The sequence below is a fragment of the Lampetra fluviatilis genome, chromosome 34 (assembly GCF_964198595.1).
Source record: "Lampetra fluviatilis chromosome 34, kcLamFluv1.1, whole genome shotgun sequence".
Lineage (NCBI taxonomy): Eukaryota > Metazoa > Chordata > Hyperoartia > Petromyzontiformes > Petromyzontidae > Lampetra > Lampetra fluviatilis.
The window spans coordinates 5,453,264-5,473,424 of NC_136308.1; positions in this window are offsets into that span (position 1 = coordinate 5,453,264).

A 20,161-nucleotide genomic window follows, 5' to 3' on the forward strand; every position below is an offset into this window, starting at 1 on the left:
GCTAACCGCTCTGCCACCACTCCTTCCCCCTTATCGTGTGTTGAGAATTAACGCTCGATTTGAATAATGTTCCTTCAGCCACGATTCGTGACGAATATAGAACTGCCCAGAAACTCTCCTACAATTGAAGTCTGTTCCTCTCAACGATTCGCATTCTGTGATGAATTGCTTGTAAATCCTTTTGATCATTGTTACTACCTCATTTAGTTCGTATACCCCTTTTTGCTACGTGTTAATTTTTCACATATGCCAAAGGAGTTTTTGCTTTGCTCGTGATCTTAGTACCTTTTGCTCATGGCCCTTTTATTTTTATTTTCAATGTCGCACAATTGGGGTTTGCCATCCCAGGTTTCCCCACGAAAAATAATGCAATTGTGCTCCCCACTTTGCTTGAAATAATGAAAACGAACGAATGGATGAATAAGCACCTGTCGACTACCACTCGCTTCTGTCTCTCTTCTCAGCATCTGTGCTAGGCATTAGAATGATGTATGTATGTTTGAATTTCTTTCACACTGTAACACACAACCAGTGCCACAAGAGACTTGAATGTGGCACTGAATGCTTTGCTTATCCAACTACTGTACATGCTGAGAGAAAAAAACTTATCCGTTAGATCTGTAATAATCCACCCCCAGCGAATCAATGAATTGTCACAATTGTGGGCCATGTTTCAACTGAAGAATCAACTGTTTTGTTTTGATTTTAGAGTATTTGGCTGCTCGAAATGTCCACGTGATAAGCAACTTCGTTGAGCTATCATTTGTGGCCAGGTCGCTTCTGAAATAAAATATTTAAAAATATATATTTTTTAAACACGCTTTAATGAAATGTACTGTCCGAGCTGCCCCTCCCCCTGCCTCCTTCCCCCATCGCCCCTCCCCTCCTTCCACATCCCCCGCCCCTCGGCGTGGCTCCCCGAGGCTTGCCGTGACGTCAGGGACCACGTGGTGATTTACAGCCAACGTGAGTTGAGCGTCGACAATTAGAGCCGTAAAAAAGATCGTTTAAAAAATATATATTTTATGTTTAATGATATAATATCGTGTTGTCATCAGTATGACATACCTATACCAAGTTTGCAGTCGATAGCACATTGGGAAGTGTGTAAACATTTAGTTACAATATTTCTTTTTTGAGGATGCAACAGACGAAGTGAGTTAAATTAAAGCGTGTATAAAGAGCTATGGAGCTCAGTGGGCCTTGGCTAGTTAAATAAAAATCGTAAATAGTCAAAATATTGCAGGCAATGCAGCAGTCTCGAGCAGCTTCGGGGATTCGTGGCGAGCGTGTGCGTGTATTTTTAAATCCTTTATATTAAGTTCGCTTGCTTGCTTAGGACCGTGCAAATCTTTCGGTCGTTTTTTAACCCACTTCCCGTGATCCAATCGAGCTGACACTTTCCACACAGACTCGTTGTGCCAGACAATTATTGTTCGTGAAAAAAAATTCCCAAAATTTTACACTTTTTAGGCAAAATTTTTTTATTTTACATATATTCAAATAGAACTCATTCATGGCTTTGGCTGAACGTCAGAGTGTAAGAGCCCAGAGCGTAACCCCTCCACAGGCCGTGGCGGAGTAGCGCAGTTGGTAGCGCCCTCGCTTCCCATGCCAAAGGTCGCGGGATCGATCCCCGCGTCCTCCATAGGTGAATATATTTTTAAATCCTTTATATTAAGTTCGCTGCCACGCATATAAAGGATTTATAGTGAAAAACTTTGTTTTTACGGGTTATACTTATTTTTTAAATCCTTTATATTAAGTTCGCTTGCTTGCTTAGGACCGTGCAAATCTTTCGGTCGTTTTTTAACCCACTTCCCGTGATCCAATCGAGCTGACATTTTCCACACAGACTCGTTGTGCGTGACAATTAATGTTCGTGAAAAAATGTTTCCAAAATTTTACACTTTTTAGGACAAAAATATTATATTTAATTACCAATTGCTTAATGGTGCAATGCAATCATCTGACCCATAGGTGGCAGCCATCTCAAGCCAGAGGACGAAAGGACTCTAGCCGCCACGCATATAAAGGATTTATAGTGAAAAACTTTGTTTTTACGGGTTATACTTATTAAAAGCTTAAAACCTTTCTCAACTCAAGAAATGCGTTAGTTCTTATCTTGCGCCGTGCCATCATTCGTGATCTCTGCTACTCGCTGCTTTTCAAGTAATAGTATCATCAGTGCACTCCGTTGATATCCGATTTCATATTTTGGGCCTTTGGGCCTGTGCTCATTGACTGTTAATTTCGCCCAATTCCATTGGCTGCTCAGCGCTGGCACATTCACTGATTACCTGCGTGCAACAGTCGCGAATTCATCTACCGGCACAATGTTAATCTGAGACTGGAAAAATCTTGATCCACACTTTTGGTTTTAACTCCTCAAACTGGGGCCACGAGACACCCCCCCCCCCCCGCCCTTTCTCACACCAAGTGTGCCGATGAGCCCTCTAGATGTCTAACTCTCGATTCACAAAAGTCCTAGTTAGCCACCTAGCTTGAGGTGCAAGACAAACCCAGAGAAACCCCTCGGCAAAGGTGGACGGGAAAGACGTGCAGAGGTAGAGCCAAGTCAAAGTGATGTCCTGTTCAAGCGAGCATTGGGGCGGTGGTGGGAGTAGGACAATCACGGTTGACTTCCGCACACAATGGTACTCATTGTAACGACCTCGGAGGGATTTCGATTTAAAGCTCTCGTGACTGCAGGGATTCATCTTCTTGGTTCTTTCGGTAAAGTCACGTAGAAGGAAAATAATAAAAATTTAACATAATTAAATAATTCTCACGACGTTTCGGCCACAACGCAAGCAGCCGTCCTCAGGTGAAGAACAGGTCTGTCGGAAAGACAGTGTCTGAATGAACACCACCAGGCTTGGAAGCGTATATTTAAGCTGGGTTGGAGGGGGAAGAGCGCCTTGACAAATTCCTTTGTCCTTATGTTTTATTTTTATTATTTTATTATTTCCCTTCTACGTGACTTTACCGAAAGAACCAAGAAGACCTCGGAAGGGTCATAGGCTGGGTGAGCCCCCAACCAAGATGAACAGAGAGTATTGTTACCAAAACTTGCAGAGAAGCTCGTCGAGGTGGTGGATACTCAGTCATGAGTCGAACGACCAACAGGAGATAATTCGACAAGAGAGGCTTTGAGCCAGGCAACAACCGCATGCACAGACGCGCATTAATTGGCGAACAGAACGCGCAGTGAGATACTAAAGTGACGAGGCAACGCGATTAGAGAAAAATGCTGCGAGGCGGGCAAATCAACTGCGGTTTTTTGTTTCACGTCGTCCGCATATTTCTTGAACAGAAGCTGCCTTCAGCCAACGGGGGGGAGGGGGGGGCGGTTCACCAGTGCCAGAGACGAACGAATGGACGCAACCCCCGGCTGAGATCACGCACAGAGGAGGGGGGGAGGCGGAGGCATTGACTAAGAATTTCACCTGCAGGTGCGAGCCGGATTCACGGAGCGCAACAACAACAACAACGCGAAGTTAATAAAACAGCGAGCTGGACGTGCAAGTTTTATTTTTTATTTTTTTGCGTTTAGTTCGTCGTCCTTCCCCCGCGCCTCCGATTCGCACGGTTGGCTACGTACGGTGCGAAAGAAGTTCGACGAGCATACACACGTAAACACTACTAACGTGTAGCCCTTCGTCAATCCACTGCTGGATGAAGGCCTCCCCATGCCGATCGCTCGCCACTCACGTTAGCCGTGGCTGGGAATGGAACCGCTGCCGATTGTGAATCGTTTCGTTGCTGCACTTGATGTGTTATATTGCTTGATATGTGATATTGCTTGATGTGTTATATTGCTTGATGTGTTGTATTGCTTGATATGTCATTTTGCTTGATGTGTTGTATTGCTTGATATGTCATTTTGCTTGATATGTGATATTGCTTGATATGTGATATTGCTTGATGTGTTGTATTGCTTGATATGTTATTTTGCTTGATGTGTTGTATTGTAAAGATCTTGCCACCGTGTGATGACCCGGGGCACTGTCACAAATGAGTTCTCGATTCCCTGGTCTCTGTGGTTCTCACCACGCGGTTAAACAAAACAAAGTGGACTTGGCTTGAACTCCGGTCACCGGGGTCTGTGCGCAGTGTGCGAACCACTTGTGCCAGCGCTTCACCCCCCCCCAGTACTACGTGTACGCGACGTTATCTTTAGGATTATTAAAAATACCGTCGTCAGCATTTGTTATTTTACAATTGTGACACCGTTTCCCATTGGTGACCCACCACCACTGTCCCAACCAGCCATGGTCAATCCACTGCCGCATGAAGAGCTGCTCACCCCGCCGTCGCCTGCCAGGATCGTGCCATGTACGAGCGCCTGCACGCGAGCTCATTCCGTCGCTCCGTCTCCACGGTGGTCGTCCCACTCCTTGGCTGGCGCTGCTTCGTTCTGCTTGACCATCGGCCGTCGCCCGCTCTGCGCACGCGGCCATTCCGACAATTCTCCCTTTTTTTGTTCGCTTTTACGGGGATTTTTTCGAAACGCGTGATAAGAATCAGGCGCAGCTTTTAAATGCGCACACACACGCGCGCGCCTCCTGACAGACAACAATAACCCCAAATCCAGACCCCTAGGGATTCAAATGAATTAGGCTTCTGACCAGCAATGTTTACAAAAGGAACTCTAAAAGGCGCAGAAGCATCCGCCCCCGGTCGTTAAAAAAAAACCAATCCACTGCAAGAGCCTTTAACGTGGAGAGAAAATTGATTTTAAGCTTTCGTGACTGCAGGAATCCATACTCTTTGGTTGTTTCGGTAAAGTCACGTAGGTAGAAAAATAAATTATTTTTTGTTTAAAAAAAATATATAAGGTAGAAAAATAAAATAAAATTTGTTTAATTGAATTTTTCTACCTACGTGACTTACCGAAAGAACCAAAGAGACTGGCAGGAGAGAGTTTGAACAAGGGGTGAAAAAGTGCGCGATGAAGAGACGCACGCTTGGAGTTACACAAAGCGACAGGGGAAGGAGCTCGTGGGTCAGAGAACGCGCACAGCTTTGAGACATCGTCTTATTGACCGCGAAGGAAATGAAGTGGTCTTGGGCAGGAACGACGCCACTCCGAGTAACGCGGGGCCCTGGAGTGGTGGCTCAACACAGCCTTGAGCAGTGGGTTCCCCAAACAACTCTGCACCCGTGACAAAGCCGAGCACCACGAGATGCCAAAGCCGTAGACGGCAGGTGTTGTCGGCAAGGAGAGTCATTGTTGCACGACCATGTCGTGTCGTTCGAGAGTGTGAGTGACACGGAAGCGCGCGTTAACTCTCGTAGGCCCGACGCGGTTTCATTGACATCACTTCAAGGCACGTCTATGTGTGCAGTGGACAAGAGCTACAGGCAGCGACACTGTCTCTACAAAGTATTCCGATGAGCATGGTTGGTCCACGTACAGCGCAAAAGAAGTTCAACATACGTCAACATACGTCAACATACGGTACATTCCACATGTTTTCTTTTTTAAGAACTAAAACCACTCTAAATCGTGGCACCTGCAACAGTTCCCCACGGACCACTCCCCCAAGGCCCTTGCCGATCACCAATGGCCCACGGGATCCACAGGCTGTGAACCTGCTGCCACGGCAAGGATTTCTACCGTGGAGATGGAGCGCTCGGCTCAGCTCGGTCGCAGTGGCATCGTCTCTCTAGGGCAGTGGTTCTTAACCTTTTTGGAGGTACTGAACCCCACCAGTTTCATATGCGCATTCACAGAACCCTTCTTAATTGGAAAAATAAAATATTTTTTTCAAATTCAAAACATAGTTATATGTTTTACTGGTGCACAATCATATGAGTCAGGTGTGTGTCTTAACCTCCGCCGAACCCCTGAGACTGACTCACCGAACCCCTGGGGTTCGATCGAATCCAGGTTAAGAACCACTGCTCTAGGGGGAGTGTTGCCACCCGAGGCCGCGTGGGAGAGCGATGCAGCAGCGAGACCCTCTGCCTCCTCCCGATGTCAGTAAGCCACTGGAGCTATGCACTTTTAAATCCAGATTGAAAAGTGATTTCTTTAGAACTGCCTTTTGTGTTCAGTTTGCTGTCCTTCCCCCGCACCTCGAATCGGCACGGTCGGCTACGTACGGTGCAAAAGAAGTTCAACATAAATACACGATGTTGGTGATTTTTTTTGCATCATTCTCGAGCTATGGAACCTAACGCGCCGTGTTTATGTTCTGGACTTAACAGCGATCGAATGGGAGTTAGAGCAGGCACCGGCGCACACAAGAAGCTCTTCACACCAAGGTGGTCACATAATTTTTGGCAGCCCCGTGGCTGAGCCCAGTATCTCTCAGGTGACGGCTTAGTGCCTCTGCAAGGGAATTAAACTCTTAAAGCAATTCCAACGAGCCCCCCCCCCCCGACATATTTAAAGACTTAGCGAAAATTAGCACACGCCACTACTTTGCGGAGCATATCCCTTTCGTTTAAACTGCTGCTCCAAATTTCGTTAATGGGCGGCGTAGCTGGAGGGAAAAGATCATTACAGGATGTGGGGGAGTTGTTTTACATGGACATAGCGGCAGGGTATTTATCATTAAGAGGGTCGGCTGATTGAACAGGGACCACAGTGACAACATGAAGAGCGGAGCACCGCTATCACCATTCACCTGGCTGGAGTTTCTTTAATGGGCAAGCTATGAATAAAATACCAGGGTAGATTTTCCACAGCCAGTCTAAGCCCATTTTTGCCAATCCACTGCTGGGTGAGGGCCTTTATGCACACACGCCGGTCGTAGCTGTTATTTTAATTTATCGCATAAGCTACTATTATTATTATCTCCATATATATTAAAGGCAAAGTTGTGAATGTGTGTGTCTGTTCAAAATGTTTAGCATACTTGCCCACATGCAACAAACTTGAAATGTGCCATGTGGATACTTTCCAGACTGTACACCATGCCAAAATTAGAAAAATACACTTTTTCTTTTGTTTTGGGGGGGGGAGCTCAATAATGCATGTATTTTTTTGCACGGCAAGTGAGCTGTGACGTCACATATGTCACGTGACCCGCGCATGTGGAAGCGTAACGCATTGTAGTGGAGTGGTTAGCGCGCTGCGCTTCGAACCCGGCGACCCGAGTTCGATTCCCGCTCACGGCCACCACCGGTGACGATTATTTGAACCGGTCCTGGGCCTTCCCCTAGGTCGACTCAGCCTCAAACGAGTAACTGGTGTGGTGTGTGAACATCGCCACTGGGGAGACAAAGGCGGCCGGGCGTGGTGAATCCAAGTCCCGGGTAGTAAAGCTAGTTCATAATAAAGGATTTTTTTGGGGGTTAGAGCGCGTAAATATTTGACGCTACGTCATCATGCTGGTCAACGTGGGTGAGCGAAACTGGGCAGTATAGACGCAGGGGAGCATGGAAGTACAGTTTAACAAAGCATTAAGTTGCACTATCCTCTACCCGCTCACTACGTAGCCCCAAAGCCCATAGCAGCAACTTGTGATGTTCAACATTTATTGGATCTGAGAGGGGAGGAACAATTCACCTTTATTTCTGCCCCAGAGGACCTCATCATTTTGCAATGTTAATCCTGTGTGCTGGCTCCATGTCCCGGTTATTACAATTAGCGAATGTACTTTGTCAAGCATTCGGAATGTCGCTGTGCTGCACACTGCTAAAATTCAGGGCATTTGGCTGGTGCCTTGTTGGCGTTGTATCATGTTTAATGATGCTATGACCATGATGTTGATGGTTGTCAGCACTATTCGACCTGTAACAATTGGCTATTTTTACCAGAATTTATTCGTCTTATTATTCATTGTCATTATTAATCTTGAAGTCATGTTAAAAAACAAAAAGAATGAAATGTCGCGCCTTCTCACCCCACCCCCCTCCCCGTGGGAAGCGTCTCCATCTGCCTGTGGTCCCACCTGTGGTTCTAGCAGCAGATCCCGGTACGCCGGATGGAACGGCAAATGAATCGGGCGATGACAGAAACGGCAAAGTATGAGCGCTGTGGAATTATACAATCTTTAGCGCTGATGTCAGCCCAGCGCTGGGATCGCAACGCATTCCTTGAGGGTGACACGAGCAGACAGACCGCCGCCTCTCCGCTCGCCATCCTTGAGAGGAGCAGGCTTGTGTTGTGGAGAGACCATGAGGTCCGCGTCTAATCACGTGGCGGCAAGCCCTGATTATAAACTGTAACTAACTAAACTATTTCTTTTTAAATCCTTTATATTAAGTTCACTTGCTTGCTTGCTTGCGCGCTTACGACCGTGCAAATATTTCGGTCGTTTTTTAACCCACTTCCCGTGATCCAATCGAGCTGACATTTTGCACACAGACTCATTGTGCGTGACAATTTATTTTCGTGAAAATTTTTTTCCAAAATTTTCCACTTTTTAGGAAAAAATTCATTATATTTAATTACCAATTGCTTAATGGTGGCAGGCAATCATCTGACCCATAGGTGGCAGCCATCTCAAGCCAGAGGACGAGAGGACTCTAGCCGCCACGCATATAAAGGATTTATAGTGAAAAACTTTGTTTTTACGGGTTAATTTTTTTTTGTTTACCAGCTCAGGCCCACTGAGCTACGTAGCTCTTTCTCAGAAATGACCTAGCCACAAATGAAGTTGGCTGATCGTGTGGACATTTATAGCAGACAAATAGTCTAAACGCATGTTTCTAATTGTGGAGGGGAAAACCGGAGGACCCGCAGAAAAATGCACGCGGCTACGGACAGAGAGAACATGCACACCCCAAATATGCTGGTGTCGGGGTTGGAATCGAACCCACGGACCTCCTGTACACCTGGCGAGGTAGTTAACATCTCGCCACGCTAGCAGTTAAAAATAAGCCGGGCAATAGCACTTCATCAGTCAGGATTGAGTAGTCAGTTTAACAAGTATAGTCGAAGGAGAAGATAAAGTAACTTGCCTTGAGCCAGTACTTCTCAGATGACAACACAGTGTGTGGTTCTCCGAAAGGCCCACGATTGAGTTCATTACAATTCTATCTAACAAAGGGAATTCTATTTAGAATAAAATATTGACCAAACGTTCGCACACGTGCACACACACATACCTGGTGGCGTTATTTAGGGTTTGCATCCGCAGTTGTTTTTTTTTCATATCTCACCAAATAAAAATGTAAACGGTTCGGGCCTACTTGGTCGCACAAATAGACTTTTCACTGAAAGCGAATGTTTGAGCGTTTATATATTCTGGCAATCAAAATAAATGTACGTTCGCTCTGTATAGTATAAATGCCAGGAGCCAGCTGCTACCTTTACAAAGCGCAAGGATAAATTCCACATGCTTAGGCACAATAATATCTCACTTTCCATGCGAGAAAGAAATATGGCAAAGATCCTTTCTGGCAGGTCCAGGAATTTTTATTTTACTTCGTAATTTTTTGTTACACTTTACGAGGGAGAATAAATTATTTCGCTGCTACGGTCTGAATGGAATAGACGCACACACCTCCTCCTCTGATATGTAAAGCATATGTCAAGGCATACCTTGCATTACCTAACAGCGTGTAATTTCACTGTCTCTTACAACTGAGGTTCCCAGCGAAATTCGTGGCACCCTTCAGATCTATGATGGAAATAGTGAAACTCCTTTGACCCGCACTGCCGATTATAATCCGTACCACGCATCGATTGTGGATCCTCCATTATCCGCAAACCCATTCGTCATATTTACCAGTGCTCTTTTCACCGATACGAGAAGTAACTTAGCAGTCGCAGCTAATTCATTCTTATCATCCGCGCCTATCGCGGGCACTCGGTAGTACCTCAATCATACTCTTAGGTTTTTTCGGTAAAGTCACGTAGGTAAAAATAAATAATAAATAATAAAATGGTAGAAATAATAACAGAAATAAAATAATAAATATTTCTGTTATAATTTCTATCATTTTATTATTTATTTTTTATTTATTTTTACCTACGTGACTTTACCGAAAAAACCTAAGAGTATGAATCCTTGCAGTCACGAAAGCTTCAAATCTAGAATTAAGTACCTCAATCACTCAACTACCCGCATTCAAGCGCGCATAACAGGAGTGGCCCGGAATTGATGGGAAATTCATCTGAGCGTCCGCATTGATCCATGCCTCTTTGCGTGAATGAAAGGAAGTCATTTTCGTGGATAATAGCGGATATGTGTGTATGTATGTTGAGCTTGTTTCGCACCGTACATAGGCAACCATGCTGATGGAGGATAACAAGATTCTTCCCTCGCGCCCTGTCCCATATCAGTGCAGTTGAGTCGCGTTTACTGTATTAATTATTGGAGATAGCATTTGTTGCTTCTGCATAACATGTGATGGATTGGTTTCTCAAGTCAGGTTACACCTATTCAGAGGAAATGCTATTTGCAACTCCTGTGTTTATGAAGTGTGTCTTTTCAGGATGAACGTGTGAAATTCTGCACAAGGCGTAGGTTTGCGCATAAATGACATTTCACATTAGTCACGCAATAACTTGCGCAATCACAAAAGAGAGGGAAGTAGAAAATACGAGTGGATGAAAACGCACACAAAACAAACCTTGTCCCTACACGTTCAAATAGCGCTGAGAAGAATCCAGTCATTTGTCACAGGAAAAATTTGTCAAACATCAAAGCCGCAAATTCCTACACTACCGATCACTCTGCAGGGGCCCGAAGGCCAAAGAATGGAGCGCCAACACCGGGATTTGGATTGTATCATTACGCGCACAATGTATATTTACGTACACACGTTTTTTTCTCATGTCGCCAATCTTTGTACAGCATAATGAGATGCAGTTGCAGTTTGACACTTTGTAAATCCCAACCTAATAATCGTCCATGGACTCGCCCCTCTCCACGTGTCCCCGACGATTTCATTGTAATCCTCTCTCCGCACACTCTCCAACCTCTTCCCCCCCTTGTTTAACTCTCCTCCGTGCATCCTCTGCTCCAGCAACCGATGCTTTCCTGTCGAAGTCCCCCAGTCAACCTCTCATACTCAACGACAGGTCACTGCTTCTCCACTAGTGGCCCAGTCGTCTGGCACTGAGTTTCCCAAGCCATATGCGCTGTTGATTCCCTTCCCCTTGTTCAAGTCCACGGCCACGGCCTTCCTATTCCCCTCTGCTACAACTGTTTATTTCTCTACGCAAAATAAACAAATGTGTGTGCCTCCTTTCCCCAGAAATGCTGACGTCCCAATTGTGTGTACAGCATCTTCAGACGTGGTTGCTTTCAGCCGCTACATGAAATCCAAAACGTTCTTGTGTGTAAACTGAAACATATTCCTAATGTAGACACTCGGGCTGCAACGTTTAACGTTGAGGGTGGCATCTAAGCCCACGTGGGTGACCGTTCCTGCGCTGATCTGCGTGGAGCAGAAGCCAACCCCCCCCCCCCCCCCTTGATTTTGATTATTTAGAATTGTTGCTATACATTTCCACATGATAAGTCACTTTGTTGAGCGATAAGTCACTTTGGTCGCTTCTGAAAAAGAGCTAAATAGCTCAGTGGGCCTTACCTGCTAAAACAAAATGAGTTTATAGTTTTGTTTATACGGAAAACCCGCACTCATTTCCAATATGTTATTTTTAAGAGGGTACGACTCTGGGATGTTACTCTCGTTACATTGTTTTGTTATCAATAAAATGAATAGATCAGTGGGATTTATCTGGTAAGATAAGAAAACAAGTTTAGTTTTATTTGTATACATTTTAAGTGATTTGTTTATCTTTCCTATACGTTGCACACCAATCGCGTGTTGTGCTGTTTGCTTGTTGCAACGTTCTGATCCGCACCAATACTGGACACCCGCGACAAAAAGCTTCACAGCTCATCGGATGACTCCAGTGCAAAATACTGATTCTGATACTGGTAGGAACCTCCTGGTTACACTAGCCCACAGAGGATTATTGTGTCCGTCCGTCGTGCAGGGAGGGGCTGGGTAGGGAGGGAGGGGCTAGGTGGGGAGGGAGGGGCTGGGTGGGGAGGGTGGGGCTGGGTGGGGAGGGTGGGGAGGGGCTGGGTGGGGAGGGTGGGGCTGGGTGGGGCTGGGTAGGGGGGGGGCTGGGTGGGGAGGGGCTGGTCACCCCGTGGTGCCCTTATAAAACTCAACGTTTAACCTACTCACGCCGGCTTGTGCCCGCCCTCACAGTCGGCCATATTTGCGGAATACACCACGCCGCCGTTGACCCTGGCCATTGACCGAGCAAACCCAACGTTCCTACCAGCTCCCTCCGCAGGAATGTGTTAATAATCACTTGCCGCTTCTCGCGTCCGCCGAGAGCTCATTAATGTTGGAGGGAAAGCTTCTGCAGTCTCGGCAGACGGACCCATCCATTCCCACCCGTCCCGGGCGAGCGGCGGTGTCGAGTGCGTGGCCGCTCACATTCCCGTGCCTTCGGAGGTCAACTCAACAGGGCCAACTGTTCGGTGGCCCCTTACAGCAACGGGATGCGGTGCTACAGGAATTCCATGTGCGTGAATGTTTGTTGCTTGCTCATCGAGACGTCAAACGCAGCCGGCTAAATACATTCAAAATCTTACGGTATCATTATTGCGTCGACTGCGTTGGTTTCGCGGGCTGTTGCCGTACAACTCTGCGGAGTGTTTTCGGGGTTGTACCGCCCCTCCTGGACATCTGTTGAAAAATAGCTTCATAGCTTAGCGGATTTCTCCAGGATAAATAGAGATTCTGATTCTGTTGTTTGACGCGAGGTCCGACGTTTCGCTCCACGTGCTGGGAGCTTCTTGGAGAACTGGATTTAGCAGCAGGGCTACAAGTGAGAGGCCACTCCTGCTCTGGGTGGTCCAGAAGCCTAACAAAATGACATGAACAGGCTCCCAGCATGTGGAGCGAAACGTCGGACATATACACTGAACAACACACGGTACAACCGGAAAACAGAGCTGTACGCAACAAACCTGTGAAAGCCTACGCTGTTGTAATAACATAATTATTTTTAATTCACATTGTATAAACACAAAGAGAATGTTAGTGTGTATTCTGTCAGGGGCCTATTTTCCACGTTGATGAAATGGCTGAAACTCTTCGCCTGGGCGTTATGCCCCACTGTTGGTAATGGAGACGTTGGCGAATTCTCACCAAAAAATTGAAGCTGAAAATGAACATGTGCCAACGTGTGAATCGCCCAAGGGTGTAATTTTTTTCTATTTCATAAAATTACTCTGCTAATTTCATTTTCAAGATGACAATACCGCATACATTTGAAATGTATTTGGTACGGTGCAGTGTACAGTTGAGGTACAATGTTCCCCTTCTTACAAACATATTTATTCTCTCTTCGTCATACAGTACACCGTTATGATATTTGCAAGGCTAAAATTAACTTCCTGCCCACAGGCGCAAAAAAAAAAAACGAGAGACCATTTCAAAATTGCAAACACTTCAACTGCGATTTCTTTTTTTATCCAAAGCAGAGTTGTGTGAGGCTTGTGACATTTCGGCAAAAGCCTCGCCGAGAGCCGGTGGCTCGGAGGGACACACTCAGCCCCGCGCGCACAAAACCAGAGACGATGTCACACCATCTTAACAACAACGAAAACCTCTCCCCCAAGGCAGGTCTAAAGCTTTCGATGCATCGTAGCGGACGGTAAATTCGGTTTTCATTGATTATATCTAGACATTTATATCTAAATGTAACGTCCCCTTTTTTCGTGTGTAAAATGCACTGCAGGGGTGATTTGACCGCACAGTGCTTCCCACCACCCTGGTCAGTGCCGGTCGGTGATTTTGGGAGCACTACATTGGAGAAGAGTGCAGTACAACAATGAATCTTGCTTACTCTTTGGTTCTTTCGGTTAAGTCACGTAGGTGAAAAAATTAAATAAAAATAAATATATTAATTTACGACGTTTCTAGAATGGATTTTGCTTCATTACCGAAATGCTACTTCTTCCGGCATGTCCAGCCGGCGTGGAAGAGTCGACCTAAATAACATTTGGATGAACTCTTTCTCCCGACGGGTAAATGGGGCCTGCGTTTGCAATGGAGGCTCTTGTACCAGCAACGGTGTGAGCAAGACATTGCAGGGCTGCCCTTGTAAACCCGTTGCCTTTTGACTAAAGTATAATAAACGTGTCAACGTCGCCGAATGTGTTAGCGTTGCCTTCACGATCGGAGCTAACCAGAAATAATAACTAAGAAACGCTTCGCTGTTGAGAAGCGTGAGAGTCGTCAGCTTCGGTATGTGTCCTTCAAGTTAATCCGTTACTTTATCGAACTCAATGCTGCGACAAGGAGCAAAGCTGATGGCAAGGTGACGTGAAACGTGGCCAGCGTGCAAGAGCCGCAGTCGACAATTTAATCCAGTCTCGAACTGCTGGCCTGTGCCAAGCCGTGCCCACGGGCTCCAGTTGTGTTTCCATTTGAGTCTGGCACACACGCACGCAAGCACACACGCACACACGCACGCACACACGCACGCACACACGCACACACGCACGCACACACGCACACATGCACGCACGCACACATGCACGCACGCAAGCACACACGCACACACGCACGCACACACGCACGCACACACGCACTCACACACGCATCCAGGCTCCACCATCCCTTGCAGCTTTTTGGATGGCAGCGGATCACAAACGATTAAAGCCACGAGTTTCGGCGTTGGTAATGTTCAGTAATCTGGCTCGGTGGCTCAACGCTATAGCGGGGCTGTCTCGCACGCTGAAGGCTGCGAGTTTAAATTCTAGTCGGTAGGTTGACTCACCCCAGCTGGGGTCCATGAAAATGAGCTGCCCTGCCGAAAATCTAAAATTTGTTTGTATTTTCTATATTTCCAGCACACAACGTACATCATTTTTTAAAGGAAATAAAGGAAGCAACCAAATCTCACGTTTCTACTGTCGCTCCCAAAAGTTCACTTTCGACTTTATTCAAATTCACGGTTTTACATGACCACCGGCGACATCCGTGACAACCCCCTAGCCTTACCAGCCACTCACTGATTACGCAGCGCGCGCGCGCGCTCGCGGTCTGACGACGCCACGCAAGACGGCGATCTCGAGTGGGGGAGGAGGCAGCTCGGTCCAAATCGGTGATTTGGCACCTGAGCCTGGGGTGTGTATTGGGGGGGGGGGGCTGCCGATTGGGCCATCCTCTTTCTCGACTGGCGGTTTAAACGCAACTGCTTCCACCTGACCCCAGTGCCGGGTTATCCTCGTAGCAAAAAGTAGCTACACTTGTGTAGTACTACATGTGTAGCTACTACACACGTGTAGTAGCTACACATGCTACGGACCCCACACTTTCAAGGGCCCCGCGCAAAATGCTTTCAAGCTATCAATTCCGACTATATCAATTCCGGTTCAGCGATTCTGCACTTGCTCTATTACTATAGTACTATACTGCCTTCAACTTTTATGAACGACCGGGGTTTTAAGGTTAGCGATTTGTCGTATTATCTGAATGTATAGGCACCGCCTGACCCGGAATCAATCCAGATTGATAAAAAAAAAAAGCTCACCGCTTAATGCGCTTAGTTTGTGTTGTCCTCCCCGCGCATCTCCCATTAGCGCGGTTGTGGGTATGTACGGTGCGAAAGAAGTTCAACGTACAGTTCACACGTACATAAAATCCGCACCTCTCTGGTGGGTGTTAAATCGAACACGCACCGGCAAAGGGATTTTTTTACCCTCTCCGAGCGTTAGCCAGCGATCGCACACACACAAAAATAAAAAATAAACGACCGTCAAAACCCAACCGAGCGCCTTGGGGCCGTTGCTGATTTTTTGCATTTTTCATCGATCAAAAAAATGTCCCCGGCCGGTGCCTCTGAGCGCGGGCGAAGAATGCGCGCATCTGTGACGGCGACCACGCGACTCCGCGCTGACAATGGAGGGTGCAGGTCTCAGCGGGATGGCTCGTGTTTGTTTAGCGTGGCTCGCCAAGAACAACAACAAACAACAACAACAACAGCAGCAGCTACGGCCGCTGGGCATGGCCCACTTTCGGTGGCGCGGGGCGGGAACCCGGTTTTATTTGTTTTTGTATTGCGCGGATAATTTGTGCCGAATGTTTGTATGTATGTTGAACTTCTTTGGCGCCGTACGCGGCCACAACCGGTTTCATTGGACGTGCGGAAATGTAATGTTTTCACGGAGGGTATTTTTTTTGTATAACCCGTGTAGCATAATTATCTGATTGTCGTACATGCTTCTGAACAACACGCGGTACAACACGTAAACATATGAGCGAGAGAGAGAGAAATTTGTGCAGAACAACCTTCGAAACCCTGCCTATTTCCTGGCTTGATTAAAGGAATGCGGCGGAATAAATGCACGCGTCTCCCTCGCTGTCGCGATCTCCAAAATAAAAAGTGCGCACAAATTACAAAATAAAACTAAAATCGCACATTTTATTTGCTGCAGTTGAGAATTTGATTTTGCAAACTTACAGGTACCTCGTAACGATGGTCAGTCAACAGCCTCAGCAAATTCTCACCTTGTTTTAAACAAAGTAAAATAATGAATAACCATTCGCAGGATTGAGTCGCTCCACTGCTGGATAAAGGCCTCCCCACGCAGTGTCGGTCCTCGGGATGGGGGTTTTGAGTTTTGACCATACTTCACCTCGCTAGTCATCGCGTGTACGTATGTTGAACTTCTTTCGCACCGTACGTAGCCAACCGTGCTAATCGGATTGGACGGGGAGGGAGGTTAGGACCAGTGCAAATATAATTTGCACTGATGTTAGCCATGGCTGGGACTCATAACTCAGGCCTGTGGGTTCATTGCGCAATGTACCAACGAGTGTTCTTCCCATATAGAGTACGTACAGAGAGTACAAAGTTAAACACAGCTGAGATGTGCATAGGGGTGTGCATGTACTATGCGTGTAATTGCAATAGACGTGGGTTTACACATTTTGTGAGTGTCCAAATGTAGAGTTGTGGAAAGAAGCGTGGAAAGCGCATGCTTGGAATTGCAGAAAGAGAAATGGTTGGGTGAGAGAACGTATGCAAATGATAGACTCTTTAGACATCTTGGTTCTTTCGGTGAAGTCACGTAAAAGGGAAATAATAAAATTATAAAAATGTTTCATTATTATTATTTCCCTTCTACGTGACTTTACCGAAAGAACCAAGAAGATGAATCCCTGCAGTCACGAAAGCTTTAAATCGAAACTCTTTAGACTGTTAAGAAATAATAAGCAGGCTTGAGCAGGGCAGAAGGGATAATGGCTGGTGGTCGAGATGGGGTGCACGGTGGTGAGATGTTAACTGCGTTGCCTGGTATGCAGGAGGTCGTGGATTCGACCCAAACCCTGACGCCTGCTCTATATTTAGAGTTTGCGTGATCTCCCTGTGGTTGCGTCGATTTTTCTCCGAGTCCCCCCCCCCCCCCACACATTTATAAACATGAATGTAGAGTATTTGGCTACTATATATTTCCACGCGATAAGCCATTTCGTCGAGCTATCATATGTGGCCAGGTCGCTTCTGAAAAAATAGATTTTTATATAAACCACAATACCTTGCTGATCTCGTCAAGGATTATAAACCATCACACGGAACTCCGGTCATCCTCGCAGCGGCCTTGGGCTAACCATGGAACAAAGACGGTCACTGCATCGCGCGGCGCTTTTAGATGAGCATCTGCGGCCATCTGGAACGCTCTTCCTTCCAAAATTAGGTAGTGACCGGAGCGATGCACTTTTAAATCTGGATCGAAAACTCATTTCTTTAGAACTGCTTTTTTGTGTTTAGTTTGTTGTCCTTCCCCCGCACCTCCGATGAGCACGGTTGACTACGTACGGTGTGAAAGAAGTTCAACGCACATATATACGGTATAGATCAGTGGTAACGTAAAACTAAAATGTTGTTGACTTTTAGTTAAGTTCATAACGGCGGTCGAACACGACAGAGCGACAGCCATCGTGGCTAATGACGACGACGATGATGACGACGACGACGACGACGACGGTGATGATGACGGATTAACAAAAGAGCGCACGTTACTTTCCACGTAAACGTCGCACCCGTTTCATTTTCAGCGCAGCTCAAAGGGCGCGCACGGTTAAAGGCTCTTGAAAAGGAATTTCTCGCAGGCAAATAACAAGTGGGGCGCGCACGGCAGAGCAGAATCCTGAGATTCTTGTTCAATTCGGCCATTTGTCAAATCCGCTGCAGGATGACGATGACAGCCCCCCCCCCCTCCCCTCCTCCTCCTCCTATGCCGTTGTCAATCGTGGTGGTTGTTGGGTCATACTTCACCGCGCTGGCGAACGGGGGAGCTACTGAAAGAGGGGAGCGCGGGAGGCCTGTGCAGGTGGCGCTCGCCCGCTCACGTTTGCCCATGGATGGGAATCGAATTGAAGTCGCCGGGTTCACAGCGGAGCGAGCCAACAGCCGCAACGCCGCCGTCCAACACGCTTGGCTGCGTTACGGCGCAAAAGAAGTTCAACGCACAGACACACACACACACGCACGCCTCCACCAGATTCTTGTTAAGCGGCTGTAATTTTAGCCGTATGGGGAGAGAAAATAATAGCGATAGGAAACCGACTGTGTCACTACACTTCCTAGCACCATGAATTCTTTGCCTGACCTGTCTTTTCATTACGTACAATGTAATATGGAAAAATAGACACACGATACTGTTATTTACGTAGCCCTATTGCACTGCGGTGTTCGGATCGAGTATATATATACCGGCATACGGTTACACATATACATCACAATATACAAGCCCCTTTAACAACTGCTGGGTGAAAGAATCGCACGTGGCCAATTGTAACGAGGGTCGTTTGACCATACTTCACCAGGCTGGTCAGTTGTGGGTTGGTGAAGGTGCTATACTGTGCTGTCATCTTCTTGGTTCTTTCGGTAAAGTCACGTAGAATGGAAATAATAAAATAATACAAATAAAACATAATACAATCATTCTCACGACGTTTCGGCCACAACGCAAGCAGCCGTCCTCAGGTGGAGAGCAGGTCTGTCGAGTAGACAGAGTCTGACTTTACCGAAATAACCAAGAAGATGAATCCCTGTAGTCACGAAAGCTTTAAATCGAAACTGTGCTGTCAGTTCAGATCTCACTCGCCACTGCTGTTTAGCCGTGCCTAGTAACAGAACGCAAATATCCAACGCTCGTACGACATTTAAACTTATTTTAACTTAAACCTTTCACTGTTATAACCTCAAACGCGATGAGTGTGTTGATTGTCCTTTTGTGGCTTGCGTGTAAAGATGGGGCTTGGTGTTGGTCGATTATTATTGGTTCTGAGCTGACTTTTGTCGATGCATCATTTCCATTATTTAAATGTATTTGTGCGATTCACAAATCCATCTCAATAATGTACAGAACAGCACTGAAACGCACGCAAGACCACTGCCGCGAACACAGTGACACCTCTAGAACGCCGAAATCCCACGTGGAGACGCAAATACAGACGCACACGATCACTTAAATCCACGCCTCGAACTCATCAACATATCCACTACGCACAATATAATCAAATCTATTAAAGCTATAATTATTTTTTATTTGCTGTATTTTAGATTTGAAGCTTTCGTGACTGCAAGGATTCATACTCCTTGTTTTTTTCGGTAAGGTCACGTAGGTTATTTTGCTGTGACGGTTTCACCTGAAGACGGAAGCTTGTGTTGCCTCCGAAACATCGTGATTTAATTTACTTATTTTATTTTAACCTACGTGACTTTACCGAAAAAAACAACGAGTGTGTTGTATTTTGTCAGAGAACGTGGAACACACGAGGACTGGTCTCGATTCAATTTGGAGTGACAAAATAACCCAAGATGCGAGCTGAAGTGCAGAGTGAAAATGGTCCGACACAAGCAGAGTGCTGCGTCGCTCTCCGACGGATTCCCGCGTAGCTCGGCGTGACGTCCGACGTTTCGCTCCGAGCTTGTCCGGAAACCGCTCCGCGAGCTCGTTAGCTGATGTTCCCGAAGAAGCTCCGCGTTCTAAACACGTGGTTCAATCTCGATTTGAAGCTTTCGTGACTGCAGGAATCCATACTCTTTGGTTCTTTCGGTAAAGTCACGTAGGTATAAAATGAAATGAATCACGACGTTTCGATTGCAACACAAGCAATCATCATCAGGTGGGAAAACCACGGCAATTTTTTTTTTTGCTGAAGTGGAAGAGAGATGCCGTGGTAAGAGGTTATGTAGGTATCTAGGTAT